The sequence below is a fragment of the Diabrotica virgifera genome, chromosome 5, assembly GCF_917563875.1.
Source record: "Diabrotica virgifera virgifera chromosome 5, PGI_DIABVI_V3a".
Lineage (NCBI taxonomy): Eukaryota > Metazoa > Arthropoda > Insecta > Coleoptera > Chrysomelidae > Diabrotica > Diabrotica virgifera.
This window is the reverse complement of record NC_065447.1, coordinates 248,103,689-248,122,334: the sequence shown is the minus strand read 5'-3', so window position 1 is coordinate 248,122,334 and position 18,646 is coordinate 248,103,689. Positions and strand designations below refer to the sequence as shown.

At 34.1% G+C, this 18,646-nt stretch overlaps 1 protein-coding gene across 4 annotated transcripts in view; it reads left to right on the top strand.

The window, feature by feature from the left end:
- LOC126884772 (uncharacterized) overlaps positions 1-18,646 on the top strand; it is a 786,660-nt gene that overhangs the window by 191,532 nt on the left and 576,482 nt on the right. Inside the window, exon 1 of one of the 4 annotated variants that reach the window (XM_050650994.1) lies at positions 2,272-2,518. The exons of the other annotated variants lie outside the window; for them this stretch is intronic. The gene's annotated coding sequence lies outside the window, so the exon portion shown is untranslated. Of the gene's footprint in view, positions 1-2,271; positions 2,519-18,646 lie in introns of those variants that run through there. 4 annotated transcript variants of the gene reach the window in all.

Genomic DNA, 18,646 nt, shown 5'->3' with positions numbered 1-18,646 from the left:
TGGCAAATCGGTTATTTGGGAGCCTATGAACATGGTCAGCTAATCTTAGACGTTGTGATTTAACCTCTTGGACTACGTCGCCAGACCTTTGCTTTCATTCGGTATTGGTTAGCATTCGGGTCGTGATAGGGTCCAAAGATCTTTCTGATGATTTTTCTCTTAAAACATCTGAGTTTTCTTTCCATTGCTTTTGTCATCGTCCCTCAAACCCATACATAAGCACCGGTCTAATCACTGTTTTATATATCCTGATTTTTGATGCTTTTGTTTGGCTTTTGTATTTGACAGTGTTTTGGAGGATATACAAATATACATACATCTGTTTGGTACCCCTTCATTGTCCCTTTTTTATCTCTTCCGTGATATCGTTAGTTGCGGTGATTGTCGTTCCGTGATATTTAAAACTCTCCACCCTTTTAAAGTTATAAGGATCTATTGTTTCATTTTACCCTATTCTAATAGTTTGTGCTGTTCTTTCTATTTTCTGTTAATTGCTTTTAAAGTTTCGTCTATTTTTAGGTTCACCACTCATTTCATTTTAGGTCCATCCAAAGGTAGGTATATATTATATTATATTATCTTCTCCATATCTTCCTCTGATGCCTGTTTAATACATTTTTGAAATATTCTTGCCATGTTTAGCGCATCTCCTCTTCGATGTATATTAATTATTAAATATTCATTCATCATTATTTTCCTGGATACAGACACGCAGTTATGTCTGAAGCATCTCTTTTCGTTTGGCACCGATTTGCTTATCTATTTGACTGTTGCCTATTCCTTTCCATTTCTTCATATTGCTCTTGTTCGTATTTCCTGTTTTTCTCTCTAATTAGTTTTCTTGTTTCTCGTCGTGGTGTTGTATATTTTTATTTACTTTCCGTTGTTTCATGTTAAAGCATCATGTTTCGCTTTTTCTGCCTATCTTGTAGTTTTTCTTGGTATTATTTTTATCAAACAATTTCCTCGTTCTCGTCCTGCTTTTTCCTTTTATTAAATCTGCTCTGCTGTCTCTGTAATTGATTTTTCCATCTTTTGCCATAGCCTTTCGACATCATTGCTCTCATTGTCAATCGTAGGTTAGGTTCTTCAAGGGTATTTTTATATATACAATAAATCTGACGTCGCAACGCAACTATCGTACTGTCGTAACAATATTTACCAATTATTCTATGTGTTTATTTTAGATTGTGAATTGCAATAAATAAAAAAAACAACTATTTCCTTCACACCTTGTACACATTATTATTAAATGTAAAAAATTACCTCACCATTCTCAATTAGTAGTCACAAATTTAAAAATATTGCCAATGTGATATAATATAAATATATTATCTTGATTGCTGTAACAGGAAATTGGCACTCGCATTTTTTTTTAGATCATGTGTAAATGTTATGGTCGAAATTTGATTCACGTAATTTTTATTATTAATGTTAGTTATTTATCTCGTCGAAACGGAAGTACCAAAATAAGTAATTATAAAGAGATTATTATATCGGATATTGGACCGTATTTTAAACAAAACTATAATAGTACCTAGTTAATAAGAAGGCCAGAGGATAGAAGTTTGTCGGTGTTTGTAAATGATTTTGGCTTCAGGGCACAGAGGTTTTATACTGTTTATTTATTACATATTAATAAACTGATGTTGTTAAACCGCTTATACATATGATCGTATTTGTCTTTGCTTTTAACCTTATTTGTGAATTTGGTACTAGACTCCTTCTTCTCCTCTATCTGGGAACCATCTTGCTCAGGATAGAGATCGATGGAAGAAGCTGGAAGAGGCCTACGTCCAAAAATGAACGATAGAAGGCTAAGAAGAAAATGGCTATTTTCGAAGGTATATTAAATTGACTTCTCAATGGTTACAAATTGTAATTTTGCATTGCAATAATCCATACACCCTGTGTATAATGTTATCTTCATTTAAAACGCAACGAGACCGAAAATAAGTATTCACCAAACCCTGTATATTTTTCGTAGTGTTCGTTTATTATTAATACTCTGAAATTCTTGCCAAACTCGAACTTTAATAAATGAACTATAGCAAAATTAAGCTTCACATATTCTTGAGCGCTTTGCATAATTTTCTATAAAATTAAAGCTTTATTTTTTAAGCCCCTCAATTTCCTTTCTATACTTAATTATTGTATTCATCTACCGAGCGCAAAGAACGAATCACCTGTTACGTATTTTGCATTGTAAACCTGTCTTGGCTTAGTGGAATAACTGTCCGGCGTGCGCATGCCCGATCCATGCACCTTGAGCACCAGTACCACAATTCACAATCTCCAAGAAGTTAGGTACTTACCTACACAAAGTGAAAATATCTCTCTGTCAGCCGGGTCTAGTGCTCTGTGTAACGAAAAATCGCCCTTCAGTACTGTTCGTGTGTGAAAAAGTGCATTGTGTTTGTTTTCATTGTGGAATATCACTGGGTTTAGCGTTTGATCGATCATTGAAGTCTCCGATCCATGAAAAACCGTTGAGGAATCTTCCTTCGAATTTTAACAGGTACCAACGTTTTAAAACAAAACTAGCGCTTTTAGAAACAATAAATAAAGTACTGTGTTGTTGCTTGATAGCGGTACCTCTTGGGTACTTCTCTGTTCGTGTAGTAAATAACAGCCTCCTTTCGTTGTTTTATTAAGATGACAAGTTACCTGTGTGTATAGTCTTGCCAGTCATATGTACATTGTGTTTTACCGTAAGAGGTGAATAACCCAGCCTTATAAGTGCAAGGAAATGATTTTTGTCTATATAGAGTCGGTGCATGATGTATCCTTTATAGATGATAAGTAATTATAGCCTGCTTAAATCAGTATGACTTATAATGTATGAATACATTTGCATTTTTATTTGACTATGCTACTATGCAGCTAGAGTAGCGATTTTAATCATTATATTAACGTTTTTCTCAGAAAACAAAGTAGATAATGATAATGAATGATAATAGAGCATGTATATATTTTATATCATAATATGTATCTTTTAACAGCACACGAATAAACTTGGTCTTAACTAACACATAAAAAATGTTTTGTACTCTTTTCTTTCTCTATTTAAAATCTTTGCAATGAGTTCATCTCTGGGTTTTTCCATTTGACTGTAATTTCATAATTTGTATTGTGTTGTTGAATTTACCTTGTGGTTTCTTCATTTTGATCAGTTTCTTAAGGTTCCTTCCATTGAAGTTTAGCTTTTTGCCTAAGACGTCTCTGTTTTTGCTGTTTTGAATAAGCTAATCTGTTTATACTAATGAAGACCAAAATGTTGGTAACCCTTATTAATAGTTTTGAGTTTTGGAGAGGTATATGGAGAATGGTGGAGAGGTATATGGAGATTGGCAGGTCAAGTGCTAAGATCGAGTGACGAAAGACTTCTGAACGCCACATTCTGGGAAAGGCCCGATGGCAAAAGGTCAGTTGGTCGCCCAAGAAAGAGATGGAAGGACGCAGTGGTCAGTGATCTACGCAAAATGGGAGTATGTACATCAATGGGAAATAGCTGCTCACGACCGACAACAATGGAGGGAAATAGTAAACGCGGCCAAGACTCACATAGAGATGTAGAGCCAAATGATGATGATGATATGGAGAATAAGGTTGAACCGCGAGCTATACCAATATTACAAAGAACCCTCTATCTATGTATAGCAAATTATGCAAAAATAAAAAGATTACGCTTAGCAGGTAACCTTATAAAAATGGATAACGACAGATCACCAAGTAGAATACATAGCGGAACTATGGTGGGACAAAGGCCAGTGGGAAGACCAAGAAAGACATGAAATATCCACAGAAATGGATAGCCGAAGTGAGAACCGATGCTAAAGAGATATTTAAGGTGGACAACTGGAGGAGAGGAGCCAGGGACAGAGATACTTGAAGGCGGATGCTGGGGGAAGCCAATGCCCGACTTGGCTTCGCTAATAACACCAAACATTCCATGTATGTTCCTAGAATGTACACACAGGACATTGAAAACATTCCTGGAATGTCCTCAAAAGCACAAGAAAGTCCCCTGAATGCCCCAGGAAAGTCCTCTGTCAGCATTTTAAACATTCCTTGAATGTCTTATTGGAACATTCCATGAATGTCTACGAATGTTCTTTGGACATTCACAGTATATTTTTTAACATTCCCTGGAAATAGTCGCTGATGTGACATAATACCTCCGATTTGTTTTTTTATGAGTTTTATAAGAGAGACTAAAAACTTTTTTTACAGTCACCTCCTGTTTTCATATGATATTTTTTGACATGTTTTGTAGTAAATTCAATTATCTATTTACTACAAAACATGTCAAAATTTACATGTGAAAACAGGAGATGACCCTAAAAGTGGTTTTTCGTCTCCTACAAAATTCATGAAAAAGCAGGTAGGAGGTATTGTCACATCACCGACGATATACCAGAAGTATATGTGACCATACCAAATAATACATCCTTGATAAATATAAAAATTTTTATTGCACAAAATCTTGTCATATATTTTTTTCCACAATCATCACTACGATGATGATTCATTGTATTGAATTGTACATTACAATTACAATCTGGTCATAACTGACCAATGAGCAATTTTAATTTGACCTAAATTACTACTGTTCCTTAAAATGAAGAGCTTACCTCATAGCGTCTCTTATCTATTCTAACAAAATAGTGCACTATTCTAACATACACAGGCACACAAGCACTATGCTCTGCTTTTCACTATCACCTATCACTCAAACTAGTTCAAAAGGCTTTGTCAGGGGCGTCATTTGGGCGTCCATCCAGGGGGGGATTTGCCCCCCCTGGCCCTAAAAAGATTTACAAAAAATACATCAATATTCATCATAACATCATATATATATATAGTGCTTGCCCCCTCCAAACAAAATTTCAAATGACGCTCCTGGGCTTTGTCCTCTTCAATCTTCTAGTTTGCCCAGTAGTATCGAGAAGCTGGATTTCCTCAATATTCTCACTTATAAAGTTGTTGCTCGTGACTTCCTGCCATCTTCTTGATGATTATATCTAGGTTCCATTTCTCACTGTTTGTCACATACCAAGGAGCATCTACAATATTTCTCAGTATTTTGTTCCGGAATCTTTGTATCATTTTTATATTATTTGGTCTAGTACCTACACCCCATAGTGGGCATCCATACAGGTCTTAATATTTGTTTATACAATACGTGAATAGACAACGTGGAGTTTCTTCCAACTAGCCAATACACTTTTTATAGCTCTCTTTTGCCTTTCATTCCCACAAGGCTATACGTTTCCTTCCTGGTTTTTTTTTGTAGACCACTTTCAGCTGATTTAAAAAAAATTCAAATGTAGGGTAATTTTTCTATTCTTTATAATGAAAAATCAAAAGAAATAGGTACTATTTACAGGTAATATTATGCATAAATAATTCGTTTCATAAAGAATAAAGAAAATTGAAAACGGATTTTATAATACTTACATAATGTTTAAACAATAGAGATCCAGCCAGAGCAAAACTAACAGGCAGAAAAGCAAAAAAGCCACCAATTTACATTTTACCAATATTCTTTATCTATGCATTTTCCAATTCCAATCAGAAATTTCTAGGTTATCATGAAATGTGATGTGATGACCACGCGACCCTAACATAGATACACGCGCGGCAAATTTAAAAATGAACGCAAATTGAATAGTAAATGGCCTCTTTTAAAATATAGGACATTGGTAGTATGTTCGTAGAATGTCTTGTGGTAACATTCCACCAATAATTTAATCAGATGTTCACCGAATATTCCTTGAATGTCCAGGACATTCAAACATTAATAGAACTTTGATAGTACATTCGTAGAATGTTAGAGCGTGGGCTAGGTGTTGTTAGTGCTGTAGCGCCATAGGAGAGAGATGTTCGCAACCTTTCTGATTCTGATCATTCAGCTGCTGTTAACATTACTGTCTATATTATAGCTCTTGCAGAGGTATTCTCAGGGATTAGAAGTTTAAAGGATAACTTGAGTTACAGCTTTGATATTATGATCCCTTCTCATTTTCTCATAAGGTACGTTTATACTTTGAGTAAACACATTTGCACGTAGTTTAATCAGTCAGTTTTAATTGTAATTTTTCCAAAGACATAGAAAAACAGTTTTGTCACACTCAAAAAAATTTAGTTCCTAATATTGATTAACAGTGATTATTGAATAGTATTTCGTTGTAACAATTTTATTTTTTGTTTCAACGAACTTTTAAACATTGATGAATGTATTTGGTTATTGTCACAATGATTGAATAATAATTGTGAAAATAACTAGAGTACATTAATCAACAACACTCATCAATTTATTCAGACAATTAGTTAGTTTCGTATATTTAATAAATAATGGTAATTCTGAAAAAAAAAACGAAAGTACGAAAATTCTTTGTCTCTTTGATAACCCTTTTAAACGCTTCCACGAAACCACTTTGATTTAAATAATTTGAATAGTCCAAAGAAAAAGTAATTAGGTTGGTTTTAGCTCCAGTGGCGTTAATAGCAAGGAAACGGTTCAGTAGAAAATAACTGAAAAGTTAGTCACTCTTCGATATCGTATAATTTGTTGACAAGTCCTGAATGCTCAAATAGCATTCGCGGTAATCTCAGGAACTAATCAAAGTTTGGCGTTCTGGAATCCACTGGAATGGTAATGTTGAGTTGTATGTGCAGAAAGGCGTGAGCTTATACTAATTTCAAAATAAAGTTTATAAAAGTTAATAATACATCGTTTAAAGTACCAATGTGTTGAATTTTGTGTTTCTTTTATTTATTTATTTGGGAGTACTTAGGAGTTTATGCCTTTCGTATGATACTGCGAGGATAGATTTCTAACTTTTTTGTAGCATTTTCCTGTTTGCCTGTCTTTACTTAGGTATTATGTCTGTTGTAAATTTTGTTTTATAATTGTAGAATGTTGTATGATCAATTGTTTCGCCTGTCTTTGTCCTGGTGAATTCCTCCACTATTCCAAAGATTTGTGAGCTACTCACTTTCTAGTAGCTTTTCTTGTTACTGCCTTTGCAATGCCGCAGAAGGGTTCCGCTCCAATGAATGGCATTAATGAGCCTTGTTTTGCCCTTTTATCGACTTACTCATTGCCATTATGGCCCCCGTACCTTAGTATCCAGGTTACTGTAACTTTGTTACGGTCTCCTAGTTTATTTGGGGTACCCACACAATCCCATACTAGCTTAAAACTGACCTCTATAGATTTGGGTGCCTTAAGCGCTGCCTAATTCTGCCTAGATCTGTGGTGGATTGCAGTTATTTCCGCATGGAAATTTGTAATATCCTTAGATAGGCTTACTGGAAAATGTATCGCTTGCTTTGTCCGTACTATCTATCACCAGAGCAGAGCCGAATTTAAGGGGTGGCAGGCTGGGCAGCTGCCCGGGGCCCCCACATTCCGGGGCCCCCAAAGCTTCAAACGTAAAAAAATCAGCACATTATTCACATAGAATAATTTTTGTCAATCCGTTAACTGTGATATTTCGTTACATGGAAGGTTGCACTCCTGTTGAAAGGTTTCTCATATTTTTGTCAAATCACGGTCATAAAGCAGAAGATATATTTAATTCTCTAATGACATTCTTGCAAAGACATGACATCGATTTGAAAAACTGCACGAGTGAGTCCTATGACAACTCGCCAGTTATGAGTGAAAAAATACAATGGTGTATAAGCTACAATTAGAGAACATAATATCTAGGCGTTATGGATTCACCCTATAAATTTAGTTGCAAAAGCTGCAGCTGAGAGTTCTCCTGCTGCCATAGCATTACTTGATTTCTTAGAAAAACTATATGAACTGTATGTATTTTTCACTTCCTCTATATATAGATACAACTTGTTAATCGAATGTTTAACAGCTGCGTCTTTAAGCGAGAGCAACGCCGACCGTGGCAGAAATAGTATTGTCTCTAAAAGTAAATACTACTAGAATTTATACTGATCATCTAGAAGTAATACAGCAAAAGCACTAGTTAAAGGTTATAATTGGATTAAAGGAGCATTATCCAAAATTTCAGAAGACTATGAGCAACAACTTAAAACTCGTAGCAATGCAAATAGTTTGTATAATCGAACGTGTGTACTGAAAACAGGAATATTTGCAATATTTTGAAATCTCAGAGAGGACAAACAACACAAGGCGTATTCTCCAAGATCCAAATATTGACCTTAATTCAGTACTGGCGGTACTTAGATCATTTCATCAATTTATATTCTTTTAAGCAATATTCGACTGACTCCACTGAATTATGGAACATCTCCAGAGACTGAAATGATAAAATCAGAGAACTTTAGGAATCAAAAGGTTTGTTCCAACACAACTAGAAACCGTCCATGTAACGATCACCGTCCTGCGCAGTACCATGGAACGTATTATTTCGTTCCCATGGAACCCATGAAACGTTTATTATCTAGTAACGTGATCGTTACGTGACGGTTCTTCGTCGTGCTGGAACAAACCTAAAATGTTACTATTATAGATCAGTTAAGTTCCTCCTTTAGTCACAGGTTTTCTGCATATGAATTCATTCATTCCAATTTGGGGTTTTTACATCATTTGGAAAATTTAACTCCCAATGTCATCAAAGTAAAAAACTTCAAATGTACAGACTGCCAAAAGAAAAAAATGTGAAAGATGCGTTTCCAAACGTTGAGGTGACACTGCGTTAATATGTATTTAGTTCTGATGCTAACTAATTGCATTGGAGATTGGAGAGACATCATTGTCGAAACTTAAGTTAATTGAAAATCGACTTCGGTCTGTGTTGGATGAGGAGCGTTTGAATCATCTCTTTATAAAGAGCATTGAACACAATGTCTTGAAGTAACTAGACATGCCCGACATAATCGAGGAATTTTCAATTAAAAAATCTCGAAAAGTACCCGAATTTTAACCATATATGTTACTATGTTTATTTTTAATATTTTACTGTCACAATATACAGTTCTTGTATTTTCTATTATTTAAAAATATATTTATAAAAATAGATCAACATTTTTTTTATTTCTAAAAGGGAAAACGCTGTAGTTGGCTATATACCATAGTATAACAATGGTAGGAGGTAGGGCCCCACATTAATTCTGCCCAGGGGCCCCCACTGCCTTAAATCCGGCTCTGCACCAGAGTAAATATTACTAAGTATCCCATTCTCCTATTATCCTATTCTCCATTCAATATTATTGTTACGAAAAAATTATCCTTACATTTTCTGATAAGTACGCTCCTTTTTCATTATCCTTATTTTTCATTTTATTATAGTTTGTAGTTCCTGGTATCGAATCTTATTGTTCTTAAACTTTTTACTTGGCTCCATAACCTCTGTTTTAAAATCTGCCACTGATGTTCTACGTTGCTATTAACAGATAAATCTAGGCGAAGTTTGACATCTTTCTAGGATGTCATTCATGGTTCATGTCTGCTTTCAGTTCCTCATAGCTCAACCTATGTTTATCTAGTGTAGGTCAATGTCAACAAGATTATTCTTATTCATTTTCGTGGTATTTATTTTGTTATAGATAAAAAATAGTCGATTTGTTAGATAAACATTATTTATAAGTTAAAAAAATATTTCGATTAAGCTCTTCATTTCACTTGAAATATGTATTTGTTAAACGACCTGTTTGTCTAAAACCACTCCGAAACTAAGTACTTTGTGTTAATTAACGATAATTATTAATGAATCATAATCAATCAGTCAGACCATCCGAGTGGTAACAATTCACTTTTAACGCCAGTGAGTAGAACTAATAGACATTATTTGATATTTGATTTAGTGCTTTATTTTATTAGAATAAAGCTGAACTAATTCATGGATTAGACGAGACGAAGAAAAAATAATTCAGAGAAAATAAAAAAATTACAATTTTAATAATACAAATAAAAACCAATATGGAGGTGACAATATGTTCACATTTGAGTTTATAGAACAGAGACAGCAACTTGGTGGTGTCATTTAACACCGGATAAACGATACCATGCCAGTGTGAGAAGCAACAATATTGGAATAACAAAATAGGAAGGCCAAGATAGACATGGGAAGAAGACGTACTCAGAAATATATTAAAGAGAAGGTAGACGCAAAAACACGAAACCGCAAAGTAGACATTTGTTAAGAAGTAAACTGTTGTTTACTTATTACGTATATTTTGGTTTTCCGTATGTTCAGACTTACACCATTATATATGGTAGAAAGATGTATAAATTCACAATTAAACATGTTGATTTAATTATTTGGTGATCTGACAAACATACTGGAACGGCTGAACGAAAAGTGTATCATTTATGGTATTAAAATGAACTTGAAGAAAATAAAATTCATGGTCATTGTCATTGCAAAACATCCAAAAGACAACGAGACACTCCATATTAATAATATCTAGATAGAAAGGGTAGATAAATACAAATATCTAGGAACATTGGTTAGTCAAAACGCAGAACAAACACAAGAGATTAAAAGCCGTATAGAAATAGCAATGGCAAAATTTGTGAAAATGAAACATATTTATGTAGTAGAGATCTAACAATGGATCTAAGGATAAGGTTGTTGTGCTGCTACATTTTTATAACTTTGCTCCACGGATCTAAGGCCTGGATATTGAAGCAATAAGAGATCAAGAATTTGGAAGGTTTTGAGCGTTGGTTTTATCGAAAAATGCTACGAATATCATGGGTAGATAAAATTACCAATATTGAAGTCCTTATATATATATCGGGTGTTCTACAACATTCGCCGTTTCCCGCATCCTATTCGCCATACTTTTTGGTCACGAATATCTTCCTCGTTGAGTTGTCTACTGTTCATTGCTTTCTCTACATCTTGTAACCATGTTCTCTTCGGTCTGCCTCTTTTTCTTCTCTCGGGTGGTGCATACTGGATCATTTTCTTGGGCCATCTTGTTGGTCCCATTCTCTGGACGTGCCCGTACCATATCAATCTTTTTTGTTCTATTCTGTCTATAATATCATTTTCTACTTCCATTCTTTCTTTTATTTCTTCGTTTGGGATATGCTGCAGTTTAGATATTCTGCAGCTTCTTCTAAGCGCGTCCATTTCTAAAGCTTGGAGTCGTTTATTTTGTCGGTCTTTTACTTCCCACACTTCCGAGTTGTACAGGACAATTCCTTCCACGATAGTTTGGTAGATTTTTTTCTTTGTTTGATTTTGCAATCCTGTACTCCACCAAATGCCATTCAGCTGTTTTATAGCTTTTCTTCCTTGACTTATTCGATATTCTATATCTTGATCGCATGTGGAGTTTTTGTCAAAAATAGAACCTAGATATTTAAATTCATCACATCCTTTTATGTATTCCCCTTCTAATTCTAAGTCTTCAGTATCACCTCCGACTACAAGGTATTCAGTTTTCTCCATGCTCATTTCCAAGCCCCATTTTCGGTTCTCCTTTTTCAATTTTCTAATCATGTAACTGGCGTCATCTTTATCAGCAGCAATCACAACTTGGTCGTCAGCAAATAGCAACGTATACAAATAAGAATCTCCTACTGGTATTCCCATTGTTTGTCATTTCCTAGTCCAATATTTTAACACATGTGTAAGGTAAATTTTAAATAAAGTGGGCGACAGACAGCATCCCTGCAAAAGGCCTTTCGAAGTTTCAAAGGTATTTGAAAGTTTCGTTCCAATTTTAATTGCTGTTGTTGCATTAGCATAGAGATCTTTTATTGTTTGGATGTATTTTCTATTTAAAGTGGTTTGTTGTAATACCTCAAACATTTTTTCTCTGGGAACGGTATCGTATGCTTTTTTTAAGTCTACAAATACCATGTGAGTTTCTAGATTTATAGCAGAACGTTCTATCTGCCCTAAATCCACTTTGTTCTTCGGAATCTTGCCACTCCTTTTCTATCCGTTTCTTTATTATTCGTCCGTACAGTCTTCTAACTGAGCTGGCACACTAATGCCTCTGTAATTATTACAATTTTTTCTACCACCCTTTTTGTATATAGGGGTAGTTATGGAGTTTTTCCACTCAGAGGGCACGCCACTATTGCCTGAAAGGCATCCGTTGAATATTTCAACTAAAATTTCTTTTGCCTGTGTCGTGCTGTGCTTAATGAGTTCAATTGGAATACCTCCAGGACCAGGAGCTTTATTGTTTTTCATTTTGTTCTAGTTCTTGAATAGTTATATCTTCTAGTTGTTCCAGGTTGTTTGGGGCGATGATGGTTTGCCTTACATATTCCTGTCTATCCTCTTACAATAGGTTTCTAAAATATGTTTCCCACTCGTTTATACTTACAAGAGATATCTGGCATCTTTCTTGTACGTTTTGTCTTGTATTTGATATTGTTCTCCAAGCTTCTCTGCTTTTTGTTCCTCCCATAAGAGTGTCTATTTCTTCACATTTCTTCAGCCACATATTTTCTTTGGTTTTAATCACTTCTTTTTTTGTTTCCATTCTTATTCTTGCGTAGGTTTTTCGGTCTTCTGAGCAATTGGTACTGAGCCATTTTTGATATGCTTCTTTTTTTCCCTCGTCTTTTCTTTTAAAGAATCTGTAAACCAAGGGTGATGAGTGTTATTTGAGGATGTTTCCCCTAACGCTTCGAATGCAGCTTCATGTAAGCACTTTTTTAGCCGATCATATTTTTCATCTGCTGTTCTTGTATTAAACTGTGTATTGGTTATCTTTTGGCTCAGCCTTAATTTAAAAAGAAAGGAGATTGAATTATCTTTCAGTGCATCGATGTTGTATTTGTACTGAGGCGGGTGTTCTTCTGTAATCTCTTCCTGGGTTTCTTCAATTTTGTTGTTCAAGATATATGGAAAGTATAGATCTGCTCTGAGTAAAAAGTGGTCAGTTCCACATTCTGCACCTCTATAGACTCGTACATATTTCGTCACAATTGATGATTTCTGCGTCATGATGACGTAATCTATAATCGATTTCAATTGTCGGGTTATTGAAGTCCTTGATAGGGTTAATAAGAGGGAAGAAATTATAGACAATTTAGGGGCGGAAGCTTGAATATTTCGGTCATATAGTAAAGGGGTAAAGGTCAACAAAGTCAGAATAGCCATGTTAGTGTCCAACATCCGTAACGGATAGGCACCATAAGAAGAAGTAAAGGGTTCTCGTTGTAGTCTGCTGCGTTTGATTATAGGGGTCAAAATAAAAGGTAAAAGAGATGTAGAAAGAAGAACCTCCTGGTTACAAAATCTAAGAGAATGTTTTAGTCTGAGCTCTAACTAACTATTTAGAGCTGCTGTAAGTAAAATAGGAATTGCCATGTTGGATGGAACCTTCCTTAAGAAGCTTTGATTATTTCGCCTTCTCTATTTTCAAAAACAGTTCAATTGTTCTTGTATTATTGTTAATTGTATTATTCTTGTAAAATGGCTGTTATACCTCTTTTATCTGCTGTTTTTACAAACAGAGTATTTATCAATTTACTCTGCACACCTGCATATCTACTCTGGACACCGCACACATCTTATGGAAAATATAATGTCACTCAAATTCAATAAAATTTATATGAATAGATTCGTTTCAAATTAACGGTCAATTCTTATCATTGCGCCAACTCTGAATTTTCTATAATAAGAGCAGAAATTGATATAAATAAATCTGAAATCAAATGGGTACGTACATAAGTTAGAGAGAGAAAAAATATTTTAAAATACCCATATTATTGGTACTTCATATATCTTCTCGGGCTATTAAGCATCTTATTATAATAGTTTCACTAATCCGCTTAGGCCCAGCGGGGTTTAAGCTGTTTTGAATAGCACCCAGAGCAATAGTGATTGTAACTGACACTTTTATTGACTCCAAAAATGTGATTTCGAACTTTAATTGCAATTTGCGCCGTAATTAATCATGATTTAGAGTTGGCGCAATGATGAGAATTTACCGTTAATTTAAAACGAATCTATTCATATAAATTTTATTGAATTTGAGTGACATTATATTTTCCATAAGATGTGTGCGGTGTCAACAACAAATTTGAAAATGTGTTGAATTTGTCAAACTTAACGAAAACAAACCAAAATTTCTTCTTTTTTTGATGAATTCTTCGCGCCGTACTAGCCTTTTCATTAACTTAACGTCACAGAACACTTTTTTCACTTTTTAGTGCGGAGTTGCCACCACCTCCTGGGCGCGTCAAATAGAAGTTGGCGTTTTCGATTTACACTGATTACGATGTGAGTTACAGAATGCCAATTCAAACATGAAAACGACGCTATAGATATCCAACATTCCGATTTCGGGTAATTACGATTCGACTTGGTCATTTATATTCGATTTGTTAAAAGTTACAGAATAGGGCTGATTATAATTCACAAACATCTTGGTTTGATTATGCTTTCTCTATTTTCAAAAGCAGTGCAATGGGTATTGTTCTTGTAAAATGGCTTTTATACCTCTTTTATCTGCTGTTTTTACAAACATTGGATTTAATTTCGATTTACTAACTATTATCATATTAATTTGCATACACAAACAATTTTCTGAATAAACTTCACCTGGAAAAACAGTTGGTATGGTGGTAACGCTAAAATAATTTTGCGAAACTCGAATTTTGCGATAACTTTAATAACAATATAAACTAGTTGGTCGCAAAGTGTGCTTTTATCAACTCCAATAACGTTAATTCGAATTCTGAATTTTATACATTGTTAATTGGAGAAAATTAAAAGGGTCTTTCCACTGGCCAGCTGCGCCTAGAACTTTAATGGAAAAGTAAAATGTAAAATAATGTACGTTGGTTGGTGACTGGTTATTAAAGTTGTTCAGAGTTTGTACTCTGTAACTCTTGTAACATCAAAAAAACTTATATAAAGTAATAATGAAAAAGTTTTCAGTTTGAGTGTTGTAAGTTGTAAAGGTTTTGATAATTTTTTTTGTGGTGTACGCGTAAATAATGATTACTTAGGTTGGTCGTATTAACTCATAAACCTTCCCGGGTGCATGCACAACAACTTTGCTTAAGGTCATTCAAATGCGGTTTACGTTTCTATAAACGACATCCAGACAAACATTCATTTTTTTATGTAGAGATTTTCATAGCCCATTTTTGTAATCATTTCAATATTAAACATGTGAAAACAAGTTAAAGACTATAGGTTAGGCTATAGGGGGATAAGATGGTAAAATCTACACTCGACTGGATTCCTATTCGGGATAGGGCACCCGAAAGTACGTATTTAAAACCCCCTTAGCCAAAATTTTAGCTCCCTAGGTGGCCCCAGGGGTCCCCTATCGCAAAAAGTGTGTTTGTTTTCGCAATTTTAGACGATTTTGGGGCTAGTTTTAGAAATTAAAATCTAATTTAGAAAAAAACCTTGTTAAGGAAGACATCTAAGTATAATTAAAATGAATAGCGTTGATTTAATTTCCAACATACATCTTTATGAGCCTAATTAATTAAACAAAACGGTTTTTGTCACCTTGATTCAAATTTATTGTTTATATATTCAGATCCGACAAGTATGGATGTAACAATACCCACTTTTTGAATACTAAGTTTCTTTATTTCTAGATATTGTCTCAATTTGTTGTAGACCAGGGCGCATCTGTAAAAATATTAGTACATTTGGACGTTGAGAGGTGACTCAAATTTTTTTGCAGAAATTGCTTGAAAATATATCAAATAATAATATTTGATTAAAAAGGGTTCAAGGGTTCAGGAAATAATATTTGAGTTATCCCCCCTTTCAAAAAGGTCCGGAACATTGTTTAAATAATCAAAATGTCAAAAAATTAAGGAAAAATTCGATTTTTTTCTTCGTTTTTTTTTATTATAACTTTAAAAGTATTCATTTCCTAGAAAAGTTGTACTGACATAAAAGTTGCGTATATAAATTTCCTACAATATAGAATTGGCTAAAAATTTAAAAAGTAGTCACCCTTGTTACAAAATAGTAATGATTGCGAAAAAATCATACAAAAACAAGTATTCGCATCTTACGTTTTTAAACCATTTATGCTACACTTAGGACCTTCGTATTTCACCAAGAAAAACTTTATGATACAGTAAAGTAATACGGTAAATTTCATTAAGATCGGTTCAATAGATTTTGCAAAATAAATTTCACAATCTAGCTTTCGCAAAAAAACTTAATTTTTTCAAAATGTTACAGGACTGAAAATAAAGCAGATAGCAAGTTGAATTTTTTTTTTGCTTATAGAAATGTACTGTACCTTTCATTTGCAATTTTGCATAATTAAAATAGATTAACACCACGGCGTCAGGAATTTTCTTTAAATAAACATTAATTATTGGTGCTACGCGCAGGCAGCGGATAGTTTGTTCTGATTGGTCATTTCAATGACCTTTGATAATGATTGATACATTTTAATTTTTATTACATTTCGATGTAAATAAATAAATTTGTTTATTGCAAAATAAAAACACATACTCTATCCTTTGAAATAACACTTTTATTAGCAAAAACTTTCTTTGTTCATATATTTTAACTTAGAGAATAAATTATTTTTAAATATATGCATTTGTTTAAACAATATTTCACAAACAATAATAACATTAGTTTGATTTTTGTGGAGTTAAAATATTAAAATACAACAAAATATAGAGTAAGAAAATAATATATTAGATAAAGATTGGAAGAAATTTTGGTGGAAATCAACTTGTGTGAATCGAACACCGCTGTCCTGCGCGTAGCACCAAAAATTAATGTTTATTTTAAAAAATTTCCTGACGCCGTGGTAATTAATCGATTTTAATTTTGCAAATTGCAAATGAAAGGTACAGTACACTTTTATAAGCAAAAAAAATTTCAACTTGCTATCTGCTTTATTTTCGGTCCTGTAACATTTTGAAAAAATGAATTTTTTTTTGCGAAAGCTGGATTGCGAAATTTATTTTGCAAAATCTATTGAACCGATCTTAATGAAATTTACAGTATTGTTTTATTGTGTCATAAAGTTTTTCTGGGTGAAATATGAAGGTCCTAAATCTAGCATAAATGGTTAAAAAACGTAAAATGCCAATACTTGATTTTGTATGTTTTTTTTCGCAATTATTGCTATTTTGCAACTAGGGTGACAATTTTCTAAATTTTTAACCAATTCTATATTGTAGGAAATTTAATTGCGCAACTTTTATGTTAGTACAACTTTTCTCGGAAATGAATACTTTTAAAGTTATAATCAAAAAACGAAGAATAAAATCGAATTTTTCCTTCATTTTTTGCCATTTTGATTATTTAAACAATGTTCCGGACGTTTTTGAGAGGGAGGATAACTCAAATATTATTATTTGATTTATTTTCAAGCAATTTCTGCAAAAAAATTTGAGTCACCTCTCAACGTCCATCTCAAAACAGATGCGCCCTGGACTATTGTGTAGGCGCCGAACGAATAGTCAATCAAGGTTAAATCTGCAATTTGATGCTGAAATTCGCTCTTTGGAATCTTTTGTTGCCCCCGTTATTGCAGCTATTAACATTGGTGTTTAGAGAGAAAGACGTTTCTTGAAATGCGTGACTCTTAGAACGCCTTCTACCACCCGAGAAAGTCTGCCAAACGTTTTATTGTTGTACGAGATAAAAACTTTATAACACAACTTTAAAATGATCATCCTAGTTTAAACTTTAAGGCATGTATCCACTATGTTTGCGCTCCTCTTGCGTTCCTGCAACTGCCCCACATAGTGGATACGTTCGCGCTCCAGGACCGTGCAACGGTACGCGCCTCGCTCGGCTCTATTTGATGCGCATGTCGTATCTATTGGAGCAGTTGCAGGAAGCGTGGAGCGCAAGAGGTTCGTGAACATAGTGGATACGTACCTTAATATCGAGTCTTGTCAGACCAGGTTGTTATCCCAAGGGGGTTATCCCCAACTTTGTTTAACGCATACTCGGAAATAATATTCAACGAAGCCTTAAAAGGTCAATGGGGTCGAAGATCTTCACTATCTTATAAATCGAGTCACTATAGAATGCTCCAATAACTGACTGGGCATAAATACTCGTACATCAAACACAAAGTTACTCTTGTGGGTAGTAAACACGACGTTGGCCCTATGCAACTGTCAACAATGGGCCTATTACAAGTTAACATTTGAAATACATACCTAGAATGTTGGATAAACGAGACACTAAATTCTGGTGAAGAAATTAAAACTCGTGTAGACATTGCAAAAATTGCATTAATGAAACTTAGAACTATACTGTGCAAGTATTCTCAGCTGAACTTACAACTACTAAGAATCTTCTTCTTCTTCTTATACTTGTTGTAGGTCTGTTGATCTGTTAATTCCGACGTTGAAGTATTTCTTGAGAGGTTGACTGCCAGCCATCTCTCCATTAGTCTGTATCTCTCCATTATTTTTTACATGACTGAAAAATTTTTCTCTTCGTCATTGCCTACCCCATCTGACTACATCTTGCACACCACATTGTTCCGTGATGATATTGTTTCGTATTCTATCCCTTCTTGTCTTCCCTGCTATTGCTCTTAGTGTCTTCATTTCGGCTGTTCATAGCATGATTTTTCTTTTATTGGTGTCTTCTCTTGATTCCATGCCATAGGTCATCATAACAGGCCTGATGCAAGTTTTATAAATTCTAACTTTGCTGTCCATTCTCATATGAGTTATTATATAATATATGGGTTATTCCATACTATATACTAAGAA